Source organism: Myotis daubentonii, chromosome 5, assembly GCF_963259705.1.
Source record: "Myotis daubentonii chromosome 5, mMyoDau2.1, whole genome shotgun sequence".
NCBI lineage: Eukaryota > Metazoa > Chordata > Mammalia > Chiroptera > Vespertilionidae > Myotis > Myotis daubentonii.
The window spans coordinates 60183960-60201350 of NC_081844.1; positions in this window are offsets into that span (position 1 = coordinate 60183960).

Here is a 17391-nt window from a genome sequence, read left to right on the forward strand (position 1 = left end):
TCCACCATTCCTAGAACCTTGACATTTTCACTTGCTCAAAGCCTGGAAAGATAAAGAAGCTCAGCAAGAGCAAACACCCATTTCTGAAAAACCAGGGCTCAGGGACAGCAAATATAACTTCTCATATTCCACTGAGAAACGTTAGTCTTTTGTCCACATGTAACGGTAAAGGAAGCTGGGAATATGGCCTTGCTATGTACCAAGGAAGAAAGGAAATGGATTTTGTGAACAGCCAGTAGTGTCAGCCACAGAAGCCCATGTCAGATCTCACCTTCCCCAGATAGGATCTCTCTGTCTGTGGGCCTGTGGGAGTAGCATTTAGCTGTCCCAGAATTATAAATGATTTTTCCACCCTGTTAGTATTTTTCCCTAACTAGATTGTAAGTTCTTTGAGAATAGGAACTACTTTCATGGTCTCCTTGCTTGTCCACAGTACCCAGCTTGGAACCTTTATTTTAGAACAACAGATCTCAAACTTGAGGTGCTTCCAAATCACCTGTATTACTTGTTACAGCCTGGGTGGTTAAGCCCTGGCATTTCTGACTCAGCTGATCTAGAACAGAGCCTAAATGTTTGCATTTCTAACAAGTTCCTAGATAATGTTGGAAACCATTGACTAGACCAAATCTTAATTGATTTTGCAATTAACAAACAATAAGTGACACACTTCTGAATATTTAGCAGTAGAAGGGAGCCCGAAAGTTAAGCTTATGCTACCTTTTTAATCTTTACCAACTACCTTATTTTTTTTCTTCATATCCCTTTTCTTTGCATTTGTTCTTATTGAGGCAGATTATTTATTTAGTCCTGGTTATGTTTTATTTAAAGCAGAGATGGATAAATATGTATATCCATCTTGAGCAAAAAGGTTTTAAATCCCCAAATTTGTCCTGTGGAAAGGAAGATAAAATACTAACAAATTTATGATTAAAAGAATTCTTTTGGACTACCATTATTTGTTGCAAGAACTGTAAAATTCCCAATAAGGAAAACAGCATGATATTCGAAATGCTAGAGAATTTAATTATATATTTTTATGGTAATTCTTTTTTTTAATTTTTTTTAAATCTTTATTGTTCAGATTATTACAGTTTTTCCTCTTTTTCCCCCCATAGCTCCCCTCCACTCAGTTCCCACCCCACCCTCTACCCTTACCCCCACACACACACTGTCCTCATCCATAGGTGTATGATTTTTGTCCAGTCTCTTCCCATACCCCCACACCCCTCTCCCCCCGATAATAGTCAGTCCACTCCTTTTCTATGCCCCTGATTCTATTATGTTCACCAGTTTATTCTGTTCATTCGATTATTTATTCACTTGATTTTTAGATTCACTTGTTGATAGATGCATATTTGTTGTTCATAATTTGTATCTTTACTTTTTTCTTCTTCTTCCTCTTCTTAAAGGATACCTTTCAGCATTTCGTATAATACTGGTTTGGTGGTGATGAACTCCTTTAGCTTTTTCTTATCTGTGAAGCTCTTTATCTGACCTTCAATTCTGAATGATAGCTTTGCTGGATAAAGTAATCTTGGTTGTAGGTTCTTGGTATTCATCACTTTGAATATTTCTTGCCACTCCCTTCTGGCCTGCATAGTTTCTGTTGAGAAATCAGCTGACAGTCGTATGGGTACTCCCTTGTAGGTAACTGAGTTTCTTTCTCTTGCTGCTTTTAAGATTCTCTCTTTGTCTTTTGCTCTTGTCATTTTAATTATGATGTGACTTGGTGTGGTCCTCTTTGGATTCCTTTTGTCTGGTGTTCTCTGTGCTTCCTGGACTTATAAGTCTATTTCTTTCACCAGGTAGGGGAAGTTTTCTGTCATTATTTCTTCAAATAGGTTTTCAATATCTTGCTCTCTCTCTTCTTCTGGCTCCCCCATAATTCAGATGTTGGTACGCTTGAAGTTGTCCCAGAGGCTCCTTACACTATCTTCATAATTTTGGATTCTTTTTGCTTTTTGCTTTTCTGATTGGGTGATTTTTGCTTCTTCATATTTCAAATCTTTGACTTGATTCTTGAGGTCCTGCTATTGGATCTCTGTATAATATTCTTTATTTCAGTCAGTGTATGCTTAATTTCTAGTTGGTCCTTTTTCATAACCTCAAGGGTCTCACTAGATTTATTGAGAGTCTCACTAAATTTATTGGCGGTTTCTAGAAAATTCTTGAAAAACCTTAAAAGTGTGGTTTTGAAGTCTATATCCAGTAGTTTGCTTTCCTCCATTTCTATCATTTGTGTCCTTTTTCTTTGTCTCCGCATTTTTTTATGCTTCACTGTGTCGATAGAGTGGCTTTCTGTGCTAGGTGTCCTATAGGGCCCAGTGGCTCAGCCTCCCCAATTACCTGAGGTGGACATTCTTGGTGCACTCCTTTGTGGGCTTTGTGCACAGTCTTGTTGTAGTTAAGCCTTGATTGTTGTAGGTATCACTGGGAGGAATTGACCTCCAGGCCAATTGGCTGTGAGTCTCAGCTGTGTCTACAATGGGAGAACTTCTGTGCTGGAGACACCCTTAGGGGCAAGTCTTGCTTCAGTGGGGCTTTGGTGCTCACTGAGTCTGCCCCCTGAATGTGTCCCTTATGGATCTGAGGAGTTGTAATCTGGATGGTCCCACTCTGACCACTGGGTACATGGGCTCTTATATCTCTAAGGAGGTGCTAATTTAGCCTCTGTCTGAGGCTACCCAGCAGGAGCTATGGAGAGATCTGCAGATTCCTCTTCTTTGTTTGGGGTTTGGAGGTGCCCACATGAGGCCCAGCTGTGAAGCAATGCAAGCTGCTGTGGGGCCTTGGGCCTTCTTTTGGATGTTCTGGGTTTCTCTGACCCAGCTGCAGTTTGTTAGGTAATTTTAGATTGCAAAGGGCCAGGCCATTCATATGCAAAATCCTCTGCACACAGCTTGGGTGGGGCAGGGTCTCAGGGAATCAACAGAGCAGAGCAAGCAGCTATGGCTGATCCTCAACCCTGCCCTAAGTGGCCCCGGGTCTCAGTGTCCTGGTAATCGCTGCAAGCACCTCTGAGAGAAAGCCGCCCTCGAGTTCTGACCAATGCCATACAGTCCAGTTTCTCCCCGTTTGCCCCCAGAGACTCACCTGGAACTGGAGTTCAGAGCAATCGGGAGCTTGTGTCTTCAAAAAGACAACCGCGTCCTCAGTTGCCAGCCCTTTTTCTCGTGCACCTCTGTACCTCTGCACTTTACCTCCGCACCTCCTCTGAGTCTCAGTGTGCTTTTCTCTTTCCTTCTAGTCATAGAATTTCCACTCAGCAAGCCTTCCTGTGGTTCTGGGTGATGTCCATTTTGTCTTTTAGTTGTATTTTTGAAGTGGTTGTGCAAGGCAGCAATTTCCGGTGTTTACCCATGCTGCCATCTTGGTTTCTTCCTTTATTATATTTTTTAAATTAATGTTTTTAAAATAATTAATTCATTATAGGTTTATTCCAGACTACAATATATTCTCTTTTGAAAACTCACTCTATCACTGGCTGCCTAATTTTAGTCTGACAGAATATATTTTATATTGTAACAAATTAACAGCCTTACTTATAATTTTCTGGAAGACACTGAACAAAATAATAAAAAATGTATTGGCGACATGAATTGCTATATCATAGGAAGTTGTGCCCGACCTCAAGAGGAAGAGTGTCTGGTACTTGCAAGATGTATGATGTATCTCAGCCTACTTCCTCATTGGTTAAGGGACAAGATTACCATCTTTTCTGGCTGTTGTAAGGATCTTTATTAGAAGTTATATTGTGGCAATTTTTAGTAATATTTTCTAACTTTGAAGTTTTTAAGGCCCAATTTTAATATTATTATTATTAATTTGTAGTGCTCATTATTGTGAAGAATCTTTCTTCCATTATCTCAGCTCACAGGAGGCCTAAGTGCAACTTTCTTCTGTCATCATGAATCCAGGTTCATTTGACAGGAGCCGCCGGAGTTCGACCTCAACGAGATCAAAGTCATATACTTAAGGTGCACCGGTGGGGAAGTCAGTGCCATGTGTGCCCTGGCCCCCAAGATCAGCTTCCTGGGTCTGTCTTCAAAAAAGATTTGTGATGAGATCACCAAAGCAACTGGTGATTGGAAGGGTCCCAGGATTAAGTGAAACTGACCATTCAAAACAGACAGGCCCATATTGCAGTGGTACCTTCTGCCTCTGCCCTGATCATCAAAGCCCTCAAGGGACCAGCAAGAGACAGAAAGAAACAGAAAAACATTAAGCAGAGTAGAAATGCCACTATGTATATATTATTGATTTCAGAGAGGAAGGGAGAGGAAGAGAGAGACAGAAATATAATAGAAGAGAGAGAATCATTGATCATCTGCCTCCCTGCATGCCCCACAATGGGGATCGAGCCCATGGCCCAGGCATGTCCCCTGATGGGGAATCGAACCCGTGACCTCCTGGTTCATAGGTTGACACTCAACCACTGAGTTATACCAACTGGGCAAATCCTCAAGTTTTATAACTACGCAGCCTCAGTGCAAGTAACAAAGTACTGATCAAAGCAGGGCACAATAGAATTAGAAAGATAATTTAGTCATCCAAGACTACAATATTCCTCCCAGGAACATCTATACTAATAAAAGGGTAATATGCTAATTAGGGTGGACATCTTCCGACGCCCATCCGGACAAAGCCACAGCAGCTGTGAAGCCTGGGGCTCAGGCAGCCATGGGCTCAAGCAGCTGCAAGGCCCAGGGCTCAGGCAGCTGTGAGCCCTGGTGGCTGTGAGGCCCGGGGCTCAGGCCTTGCAGCCACGGTGGCCGGCAGTGGCAACAGCAGTGGTGTGATGGGGGCGGTGCCTTCCCCTGATCAGCCCAGTCGCCTCCTGCAGAGGACATCCCCTGAGGGATCCCGGACTGTGAGAGGGGGCAGGCCTGGCTGAGGGACCACTCCTTCCCCCACCCTCACAGTGCATGAATTTTCCTGCACCAGGTCTCTAGTGTGATAATACTTAGTTTAGCAAATACTTAGTTAGGAATGGATACATGAGATGACCAGTAATTTATAGCTTTAAACCAACTCTCTGATGGGTATTATTTATTTGTTAGATTACATGTGAATAAGATTCCTCTGATTTGTTTCTATTTTCAGGTCAACTATTCAGTGAGAAACAAGAGAAATAAGAACATCTACTTTTCACATTTAGAACATTGTCCTTGTCTACAGCAGCCAAGTGCTGTTGTCTTTGTAATATATTGACCTCCAGGCCTCAACTGCATGAAGGGCTCTCTGTACAGTGAATGGAATGTATCTGGTCCTGCAATAGAGGTTCTCACACATTGTTGCTTCCCCTTTCTACCCTCATCTTGCTTCAACATGGAGGGCCCCAATTAACTTCAAAGACCGTTCCATGTGTAGAAAAACTCTGATGAAGTGGAACAAAGAAATCTCACTGTATGTTTGAAGTTTGTAGGAATGTTAATGAGAAGAGATCATGATTATCACTGTGTAAGAAAAAAAGTTAGTGTCTTGCTCTAGTCATACATATATTTTTTCATTACCAGTCACAGACAAATTCACCCAAGATGTGCAAGACCAAATAAACACAGCTCAGTAAGGTATCTTCTAGATTTATTTACAATGGAAAACACCACATGCTTGATAACCATTCTTTTATTAGGAAAATAGTTTGTAACTTCCCCTTTGTTTCACATTTAAAACACATTTGTTTTCCATTTAGAAATAGTTTGTCAAAAGCACTGAACCAGAAATTTAACTCTAAGCAAAATGTGATTTCACCTTCGTTCAGCACTATTTGATAAAGTATGTTTCACAGGCAATTGTACCTATTACTTCCAGAGATAATGCAAAAGTGCCCTCCTAATTTCCCCTCGGGAATGTCTGTTTTTTGTGGAGGGGAATATAGAGTTTTATATCAGATCTGTAAGAGTCTGTGATAAACCGAAAACATTGATATCACCAAACACATCCTTTAAGTAGAAAATATATTTGGACACACTTATTTGCCCCATTTTTGTTATACTGTTTGGAACTACTATTAGAACAGAACATAGACTAATCATGTTTTTACAACAAAAACACTGGATAATGGATGGATAATGACATGGGTAAAGCAGTTTCTCATTTCACAGTGGGTTTTTATCACTGAGTTTTGAGGTGACTCATAGGAGAAAAATAGCTGTGCCCAATATAAGCCCTGAAGCAAGCCCCTTGGGTCCAGTGATGATGTGCACTGGAAAGAGCCCAGAATGGGATGAAAGTAGAAGACCTGAGGTCCACTCTCAGCTGGACCACTTACTCTCCCTGATCCTGGGCAGGTTAGTTAACCTCTCTGATTATTACACAGTCTGGTTATCAGAGAAGAGATAATGTAAATGAAAGTGCATTGGAAACAATATAAATATCATTTTAACCAAGAAACTTTGCCCTTTTAGAGTGAGCCATAGTTTTTTCACAGATGTTTAATTTTAGCCTAGAGAATTAAGTCATTTCCCTTAAAGAATTAGAAAGATAATCTAGGGTCTAACCAGGGGTGGGCAAACTTTTTGACTCGAGGGCCACAATGGGTTCTTAAACTGGACCGGAGGGCCGGAACAAAAGCATGGGTGGAGTGTTTGTGTGAACTAATACAAATTCAAAGTAAACATCATTACATAAAAGGGTACGGTCTTTTTTTTTTTTTTTAGTTTTACTCATTTCAAACGGGCCGGATCCGGCCCACGGGCCGTAGTTTGCCCACGGCTGGCTAAGGTTTCGTTAGCATGATTGTTTACACGAAAGTGTTTACTTTGAAATTTTGTGAATTACATAGTTGTTTTTTTAATGAAATTTGTCCAGAAAGAAAACACACAATTGAAAATTATCTTAACATGATAACAGACTTTGGGACCAAAATTGAACTTAGATGATAAAGAAAAAATAATGAGAAATAAAAAGAAACAAAATAATTATTAAACATATGCTATATGCAAGGCTCTGGAGTTAAAATGATTCAGGTTCAAATCCTTTCCTGCCATTCCTGTCCCTATAACTTCCACAAGTCATTTAAAACTTCTTAGCCTTAGTTTCCTTTTCTGTAAAAGATGAAGAACCTTTGTGAGAATTCAATCAGATGTTACCTATAAAGTGCCTAGTGCATATACACAGTAAATATTCAATAAATAAAATTGCTATTATTAATATCATTGTTACCGCCAGGCTGTGTGGTTCTAAACAGTAAGTGCTCAGTGAGTATTGTTGGACCATGATGGATAATGTAATAGAACAGGATGTTCATAAAAAAAAAAGTTGAATAAAGGTACTAACAAAATGGCAAGCTGAACTACCAGAAAGTAAAGAATTAAAAGGTCAAATTATAGAATGTTGAATACAAGTGGTAAAAGAAAACATTGGAAAAATTAAACTGAAGGTAGATTGCTATCAATCAATTTAGACAAAGTTAGAACTTTTAGAAACATCTGTAGTTTAACCTTTCAAATTTCAAAACTTGAAAATTTGTGTTCTATTTGTCTTTTATGGAAATAGGGGCTAAAATTTTCATTATCATTAAGATCAAATATCTTAAATTTAGAAATTTTATTTTACAAAATGTCTTAATGTATGATTTCTTGAAAATAAATTATTAATTTATGTGCCTTAACATAATATTACTATTTATATGTACATAAATAATTATAAAGTAGTTTCATATGCCAAACACCCTATATAATAAAAGGCTAATATGCAAATCAACTGAACAGCAGAACGACCACTTGCTATGATGTGCACTGACCACCAGGGGGCAGATGCTCAACGCAGGAGCTGCCCCCTGGTGGTCACTGTGCTTCCACAGAGGGAGTGCTGCTCAGCCAGAAGCAGGACTAAGCCAGCAGGTGGACATCCTCTGAGGGGTCCCGGACTGCAAGAGGGCGCAGGCTGGGCTGAGGGACCCCCACCCCTACCCCCCAGAGCACGAATGTCATGCACCAGACCTCTAGTTTATTATAATATCTTGATTTCCTCCAAGTTATATTGTACTTTGATCAGTTTACACTGTGTCTTAGAAGTGCTCATGGAACAAGATTCTTGTTTGCTAAAATTTTGCCCCAAAATACAAAGATTTTTAATGCTTCTCTTTTTGAATGACCTCTAAGTTTCCAACTTAAGTAATGATGTTTTTCCAAATTTACAGATTTCAGAAGTGGTCATTTGGCTTCAAGATGATGGCAAGAACACAGTATAGTCTCCCTCCCTCTACAAAACTCTAGAAGTGATAGAAAAGATTTCTCAAGTGGCTCCATAGTCACATCTTAAATAAAAGGTAAATCTTAGGGTACTAGAAAGGTTGAGGAAACCACAGGCCAAGGCTCTACCATGGAAGGCAACATCAGGGGAAATTTGTCGTGAACATGGCAGAAGAGAGAGTGGAAAGAGGCTGAGGAGCAATCAAAAGGGGATATTTGGAAAACTACAGTGGAATCGGCCAAGTCCATTGCCCCAAATGCACAACACCCCTCCAGACTGGGACTCTGCAACAGCAAGTTGCAGAGCAGATGTCTGGTGGCTGGTGACCAGGTTTTCACATAGAAAACCACCTGCACAGGTTCCTCATAAAGCAGCATGTCTCTCATCAGTCATTTCTTGCACCAAAAAATAGCAAAGAACTGAAGTCTCAGCAGTTTCTATTTCCTCTTCCCAGACAGGCTGGTGAAGTGGGGGGAGCTATCTAGCCGGAAATTTCAGCGACAAGGTTGAAGTGTCAGTAAGAAACACATACTTTGGCCCTGGCCAAGTAGTTCAGTTGGCTAAAGCATCCTCCCCATATGCCAAGGTTGTGGGTTTGATCCCTGGTCAGGGCACACACAAGCTTCAACCAATGAATGCATGAATAAGTGGAACAACAAATACATATTTCTCTCTCTCTCTCTCTCTCTCTCTCTCTCTCTGCCTAACTCTCTCTTTCTCCCTTCTTCTCTCTCTCTTTCTAAAATTAAAAAAAAATAATTAATTAATTAAAAAAAGAATAAACACATATATTTCACTCATTTTAGGGACAGAGCCAATTTTAATATATATGTAGCTTATCATTTTATGATGAATACTATAAAAGTAAAAAAAACAAAGATGAGAATTTATACCTCAGTTAATAGAGCATCCAAAATTGGACTTTAAATAGAAAGAATTAATATTTTTGGCGAGAAAAGAGGCTATTGCCTTTATCTGAGAAGGAAGAACCAACAGTTACAAAATGTAAACATAATAGACTGATTGAATAGCATCGTGGGTGTATCTAAGTAACAAGTTTGCCAGTTGGAACACCAAATTGATGAAGAAAAATTCTAAAGAAGCAATGGTAATCAAATGAATTGTTTAAACTGAGCATTGTCTAAATAAGAATTGATGGTACAAAAAGGGAAAGCCAATGGGGCTGGGAGACAGGAGCAGAAAATAAAGGAGAATACAAGCATTCTGAGAATGTGTAAACAGAGATGTATTGTCTCACAGTTCTTGAGGCCGGAAGGCCATATTCACAGTGTCTGCAGGGCGGTGCTTCCCCTGAAATCTGCAGGGGAGCATCTTCTCTCGACAATTTCTAACCTCCAGTGGTTTGCTAATAACCCTTAGGCTTTCTGGACTCTTGCAAAAAAGGTACCAGGCATCTTATAAACCACATATCTTTGTGTGGCAGGGGAGTGAAGACACATAGTGGGCAGGGAGGCAATGAGATGCATGGACAGCTCTACACTCCTTTGCACGGATGAAGGATGGTCAGGCGGTCCATTGTTATGAGGTGAGCAGTAGCCCTCAGAAGAGCCGGAGCCACAGGCAGTGGCTGCATGCAGGAGTCTATGAACCAGAAGGTCAAGGTTTGATTCCGGTCAGGGCACATGCCAGGGTTGCAGGCTCAGTCCCCAATAAGGGGTGTGCAGGAGGGAGCCAATCAATGATCCTCTCTCATCATTGATGTTTTTCTCCCCCCCCCCCTTCTTCCTCTCTAAAATAAATAAAAACATATTTTAAAAAAAGAAATCTGCACTTAAAACATAGTTCCCTGCAATATAGCAATTCTCCTGCAGTGTAAAGTTGGAGATTTTTATCCTCAAGGTGACCTTGAAAGTGAGCCAGTAGGCTGAGCCTTGGCCATCTTTTCCTCCTCTTCCTCTTAGTTCTTCTTCCTCCTCTTCCCCCTTCTGTACTCCTTTCTTTTTCTTCTCATTATTATTAGGATTATTATTATTAGCATCATTATCTTTCCCAGAAGAATGAGAAGGGTGGGGATTTTCTACAACAGGCTAATTTACTTATGAGTCAGAGATTTTAAAAGAACTATGAAAAGTGGTGTTGCTTAGGACCAACCTTCCCCTCTACACCAATTAGGGACCAAAAAATGCGAGTATTGCATGCCCCTAGAATGAGCAGACCTTCGCTAGAGTGAGAGATGCCACCTCCCGTGAGCTGCCACCACGGAGGAACCATTTATTTACAAAGTCACCAGGAAAGTCTCTGCCAGTGAAGGAGGTAGAGTCAGTTATGTGAACCCAATAAATGGATCTGTCAGCAGGAAGAGTAGTCATAATTCAGTGTGCATGTATTTTTATGTGCAGTCATTTTCAAAATTAAGCTCCGTGCCCTAAATATATTATTATGATACATGAATATTTCGTAACCTGGAACACTTCCCAAATATTTTGGATGGGTAATACCACTTTTTTAACCTTATAAAACTCATCTTCACTTCTCCTCTGAGTGACTCAGGTTATAAATTTTAACAATACTCAGGGTGGTTTTACTACATTTTTTTATTTGATGTTTTATACATTTTTTTAATGGTTAAAATGAACTGCTGGTCTTGACAGAAAAAACAATAATAAAAATAAGAAACGATTGAACTCACACAGGGAGAAAAAGTGTATCTCTTCTAAAAGTGCAGGAGTTTCCTACGCCAGGTTTGAGATTCTTTATTATGATGCCATATTTATAAGAATGTGATTTATCCATTGTGTTCAGTTCTGAGAGAGAGAGAGAGAGAGAGAGAGAGAGAGAGAGAGAGAGAGAGAAACATCAATGATGAGAGAGAATCATTAATCCACTGTCTCCTGCATGTCCCACACTGGGGATCGAGGCCACAACCCGAGCATGTGCCCCGACTGGGAATTGAACCGTGACCTCCTGCTTCATAGGTTGATGCTCGACCACTGAGCCACGCCAGCTGGGCTCTTTTTCTTTTTTTAATGGTTTGTGTCTGCTTGGGTTATTTTTTAGATTCTGAAGTTCAGGGGATCTAAAAGAAAAATTATTTTCATGTGGAGAATGCATTCTTACAATAGAAAAAAGAACATATCCCATTGAGATATGTATATAGGAAAAATGGAGGTTATAGGAACTCAGAACGAGTCCGCTGACAAGATGGTAAACAACTTCAAGTGGCATCAGCAAACCAGGTTGCTCCTGGCTGAGGCAGTTTAACATATCTTTTTAGCTAGAAAAATACAGTAGTCCTAAACAATATGTCTCAAGAGATCTATGAATGTCACCAGTTTCCTAATTAAAAAGAAAAAAATGTGTTCTGGTGTTCATTTCTCATTTACTATCTGTGTTTATGTCTCATTAGGCCACACAGGAAATCCGCTACTTGTTTATATTGCGGAGTCCTGGGAAAGACAAAGAGACAACATTATTTCTAAAACCATTTCACATTTTTCAGTCCTTATTAGAACTCTCCATATTTATTTTTGTAAAGGTTTTTAAAAGGTCTGTTACTTCAAAAGAATTGTCGTTTACCCAATTTGAATTTCTTTTTAAAAAATCTAATTGAAGGAACCAAAACCATATTGGAGAGTTTCACTCAATTTTGTAATAATCTTGGAAAATATTTTCATTCTACCCATTATTTAGCAGAAACAACAGCAGAATTTCAGCATAACTCAAGTCAAACCACGTACAGATAACTTCCCTGATTAATTAGATATTCATTAAAGCATTTTTCAACTAAGAAGTTGCCCCTTTCTCCCTGTAAAGCAGGCTTCTCTTTTGATCTAATGCTCCTTGAAAAACACCACTTCCTGTTATCTCCCTAGTTTGCTTCTACTTGGCTCAGTCATTTCAGCTTATCCACCAAACCTAATAAACAGCCATATATTTAGCATGTTTATGCATGTTCTTGTGTATTTTTGTATTTACATATTTTTTCACTTTTTCTTCATTTTTTCTTTCAATTTGTCCCCTTTAGTGTATTTGATTGTCTGTGAAGACATAGACTTTGTCTTTTCTTGTCCTTAAAAACTTAATCTTAAAAACCTGTCCTTGGCCCTAGCCAGTTTGGCTCAGTGGATAGAGCATCGGCCTGTGGACTGAAAGGTCCCAGGTTCAATTCTGGTCAAGGGTATGTACCTCGGTTGCAGGTTCCACGGCCCGGGTTGGGGTGTTTGTAGAAGGCAACCAATGAATGTGTCTTTTCACATTGATGTTTCTCTCTGTCTCTCCCTCTCCCTTCCACTCTCCCTGGAAAAGATCAATGCAAAAATATCCTCGGCTGAGGATTAACAAAAAATAAAAAAGGAAAGAAAGAAAAAGAAAACGTGTCTATGAATGTTATTCTCTTTATCTATTAGTGATCGACTAAACATAAGAAAAAATGCCCCATATTCCTCAAGTAGCAGAAGTCAAACAAGGAAAAGGACACACACCTCATCACAAGAAATGTTATCGTCACCTTTAATCACGTGACTGCATTCTCATTTTCATCTTGCTAGGTAAATGTTAGGGTAGTCTTCCAAGCAAGAGGTAATAACTATTAAAGGCGCATGTCATCATTTAAAGCAAAAATAAAATTAACTGACAGAATTACATTAGAAATCCATAAGATTGTAATTTCACACACACACACACACACACACACACACACACACACACACACACACGGGAGCTTATGTAATATAAGTCCTGCTAAAACTTAGCCAGTTCGTTCTCCTCAAGATAGATAATGTGTTAGCAATATAATAGAGGGATTTTGTGCCATGTAAACCAAGAGAATTCAGAATGCAAACCATGGGACCCACAGGATAGGTTTGTTTTATCTGAGCTTGGAAGAAAAGGACCTATGAAAACAAACCAATTTGCTTCCAATCCAAATTATCAACTGGAGAGATTCTTTAGCAGAATACCAGAAACAGATGTGAATGCCTTTTCTCCATGACTGCAAGCCAGTAAACGATTTCTTGCCATTTTATCCATTTATGATAAAACCTCAAGCTCCCATCCACACCAAGAGAGAGGAAAACCCCAAAAGAAATATAATACCACTTGGCTCAATTTTTTTTTTCATCCTCCCTGTAGATACTGGATGTGTTACCGGGCCTCTCAATTGTGGATTTTACACTGACAATATTTTTAGGCTTATTGCCTCATTAGGACATAGTCTCTTCAGTCTGCAGAAGGAGCTTGCTTTCTGGGTTTTGGAGAGTTGACACATTACGCATCTCTCCACTTTTAAAATAGGCTCGTGTAGTAATCAGTTGGTGTACAAAAATAACTGAGCTCTCTTTTGAGAATGATTTATTGTTCTGGAGTCTGTATTTTCCAGGAGAAGCTAAATGTGCTCGCTTTTGAACCTTTGGAAGCGTGAGTTCAAGTTTGGCCCATTGTGAGCAACAATGTTTGGCCTGTTCTTAAACTCTTCTCTGGGCTTCTCTGGGTTTCCACATGCCCATACCCCACGCACAGCTCAACACCATTAACGCAACTGAAAACATCTGCTGGACAAAGATCCCAGATTTGGGAAGAGATGGTAGCCAAATTCTCTTAATGCCTCGCTATTAGAAAACCAGAACTTACCACTAAAGTTCAAACACAAAGTCAGGAAACTATTTGAGATTCACATAGATTATGCGAGACTGGCCAAGGGGTTCTAGAATTCTTTACAGAAATCTGGATTGCCTTTTTTTTTTTTAAACTCTACTGTTTACTTACATTTACACTTGGGTGGGCCCCTCTCTGAATCTAAATTTGTGCAGCCATATCTCTTCAAAAAGCACATAGGTTGTAGGTTTCAAATTGCTGAAAAAATGTCCTAGATCCTTATGAACTTAAACACAACCACAGATGCTCTGGAATGTGGAAAAGGGTTGTGTTTTAAAACACCAGAGAATAGCATGGTCACAGTTTAAAACTACATGGAATCATTTTCAGTAACCTTCTTGTTTTGTTCTTAACACCCATTTCCCCATGCATTCCCTATCCTTAAAGGAAAGAGAGAGAAATTAAAATCTTTGGGTAACAAATGGAGGACATTTAAATGAAATATTAAACATAAAATCATTACATAAGAGTAATGTATTAAGTCTGATATTTGCCTTAAGTTGGAGTTTATCATCTTATGCCACCTTATATAAAGGCATCTTTTTTTAATACTTTTTTATTGGTTTCAGATAGGAGGGAGAGAGAGATATAGAAACATCAACGATGAGTGAGAATCATTGATCGGCTGCCTCCTGCACGCCCCGCACTGGGAATCCAGCCTGCAACCCAGGCATGTGCCCTGACCAGGAATTGAAGCGTGGACCTCCTGGTTCATAGGTTGATTCTCAACCACTGAGCCATGCCAGCCACGCTATAAAGGCATCTTAACTTAGCTGAGCTGCTCCATAACTTTACCCATTTTTCAGAATGTTAAATCATTCTATACTGTTTTTAAATGCTGTAATAGATATCTACTCAAGTTTATATGGTCGTGAATATTTAAAAGGAAAAAATGATCATCATTTTTAAGACATTGCTCTAAACAAGGTTGTGCGTGAATACACAAGAGCAAGTATACGGGGGTGCGTGTTTAGGACCAAGGATGTAGTAGAAGATAGTTCAAACTGGCCGAACAGCTTCACCCCAAAGAGTAGATCCAAAAGCCATCTTCAATATGACATAAAAGTGATCAGCTGTTGCGTCTGAGGGAGAAGCTATGAGCTAAGGTGCACAGAGGTCATAGGGGAAATGGTGGAAAGATGACCCCATACCACACTTGCGTGCCTGGTGGCTCCTGGTCCAGCTGACTGCAGAGTCAGACAGCCATACCCTTTCCCACCAGCCCAGTTTGGTTTGGAATCTGATTAGAGACACAGGGCAAAGTCACGGTGCATCAATATCTACTTCCTCGTGTGGACAAACAGGGAGAAACAGAGACCCAGAGTAACTGTAGCAATTTAGTCCATCAAAGGCTTCACGCCAAATTCCCACCACCCCCTGGCAAAACCACGGAGGAGACCGAGCCAGGCCCCAACTACCTGAGGCCTGAGATGCAAAAGGAAGGGGCAAAGAAGATTGATGATTCCAGACTAACATCAGATAGTGGGCACACGGTTCCTGCTGTCCAGGCAAAAGTCTAATCATGAACTCTGAGACATTGCAGAGCCAAGGGAATAGAAATTACCTTCGTGTCTTCTAACCTTTTACAAACTGGAGCAGGGACAGCACCAGTTCCAGAATCCAGTGCAAAGCCATTTCTCCCTCCCCATCGAGTGCCTGTGTGAGCTGGTGGACACTGAACGGGTCAAGCCAACAGCAGCTTCCCCTTAGGAGATGGATGAGAAGTGTATACAGCAAAAGGGCAAGAGTGCAGACCTAAGAATTAACTGTCCAGGAATACAAGGGGAGGAGAGGATTTTCAAAAGAGGGTAGACCATCGTGTAAATGACATGAAAGCTTTTAAAAAGGTCACTGGAAATCCCACAGCTTTTTCAAGGTATGAATTCTATGACCCATCCTCATACACAAACCAAACTCACAAATGCTTGGTATTCAACTTCTTTGGTGTATTTTTATAATGAATGTATTTTTTTAAATACCATTTATTTACTCAGATGAACAAATATACAAATATTGCTGGCACTTCTATTAATAAGAAGAGGACTTAGAAAATATACATAAAATGGACAGAACTCAGAACTTAGAACACAGAATTCAGAAGACAGAACTCAGAACACAGAACTTAGAACACAGGGCTTGGAAGACAGGACCAAGAGAGACAGAGCCTAGGCACAGAACCTACACAGAACGTTCTCTAGGGACAGAAGAACTTCGCTGGCGAGAGCATGCCGGAGAATCCTGGACAGGGACTGGCCTCGGAGCCTGGAGGCGGAGCCTGGCGAGAGAGCATGGCAGGGGATCCTGGACTGAACCTGACTGCGGAGATTGGCAGGAGAGCCTGACTAGAACCTGGTGACTGAACCTGACTGGAGAACCTGGACAGAACCTCTCTGGAGATCCTAAGCAGAACCTCTCTGGAGATCGAGACCAGAACTTGGCTGGAGATCCTGGCTAGGCTGCTGATCAACTGAACGCTGTCTCCGTGTCATTCCTTCTTCGCCGACTCCGTCTACACCTTTGGGAACCCCTGGACCTGCTGGGGTTGGACCCCAGCATATGGCGCCCGAACAGGGTTCCCCTAGGTAAGCGCCCCACACTCGGGACGGATAGGAGTCCACCGTAGGAAGAGGGTGGATAGTCTTTGCCGACTCCGTCCACACCTTTGGGAACCCCTGGAACAGGATTCCCATAGGTAAGCCCCCCCCCCATTGAGAACCCCCACATTCAGGACGGATAGGACTCCACCAGGGTGCTGCAAACCCCCCTACAGAGGATAAGTAGGGTAAGAAGGTGGATAGTACAGAACTTAGATTGAGAAGATGTGCCATACTGAGTCCAAAGAAAGAAGACTCTGTATTGATCTTTACATTAAGAAGATGTGCCATACTGAGTCTAAAGAAAAAAGACTCCGTATTGATCTTTTTAACACATATGCTTGCTAGCAGAGGAGTTAAGGTTACTCCCAGTCAGATGGAACATTTTATACAAGAAATATGTCCATGCTTTTCTGAGGACGGAAAGGTGCCGGAAAGGTAAATGTAGAGGCATGGGAGAAGGTAGGCCCAAGGAGCCTTATCCTTAACCCCACTGCAGCCTTTCCACCCCGGGAAAGTGCAGGATTGGCAAGCTCTCCCTGGGGTGATAGATCAGGACTCAGGTAATAGCAGAAAGCGCCAATCCTACTCTTAAAATGGATACAAGAGAGCATTTGAGGTTTTTCTTTTTAATGCTTGCTTTTAAAAAATAAAAAAGGGGGAATTTGCGGGGAGCCGGTCCATCCTTGCTGTTTCAAGGGACCTGGCATACATGGCATACTGTTCTTTATATGTTTGCTCACCTTCTTGGCGCTGTGTTTTAACCAAGGTCACCTCTCCTAGAAAGGTTGAATCCCCAGGTAGGGATTTTCCCCTGAAGTTAGGGAGGGAATAAAACCCCTCAACTAAGTGCCAGGCGGGTAATTAATCCCTTTAACTATGAACAATCATGCTTAAACTACATAATCTTTTCTCCCTGGAATGGAGATAGGAAATGCCCTAACCTTTGTAATAGAGATTGATAGGATTGAATCAACTGGTATAAATA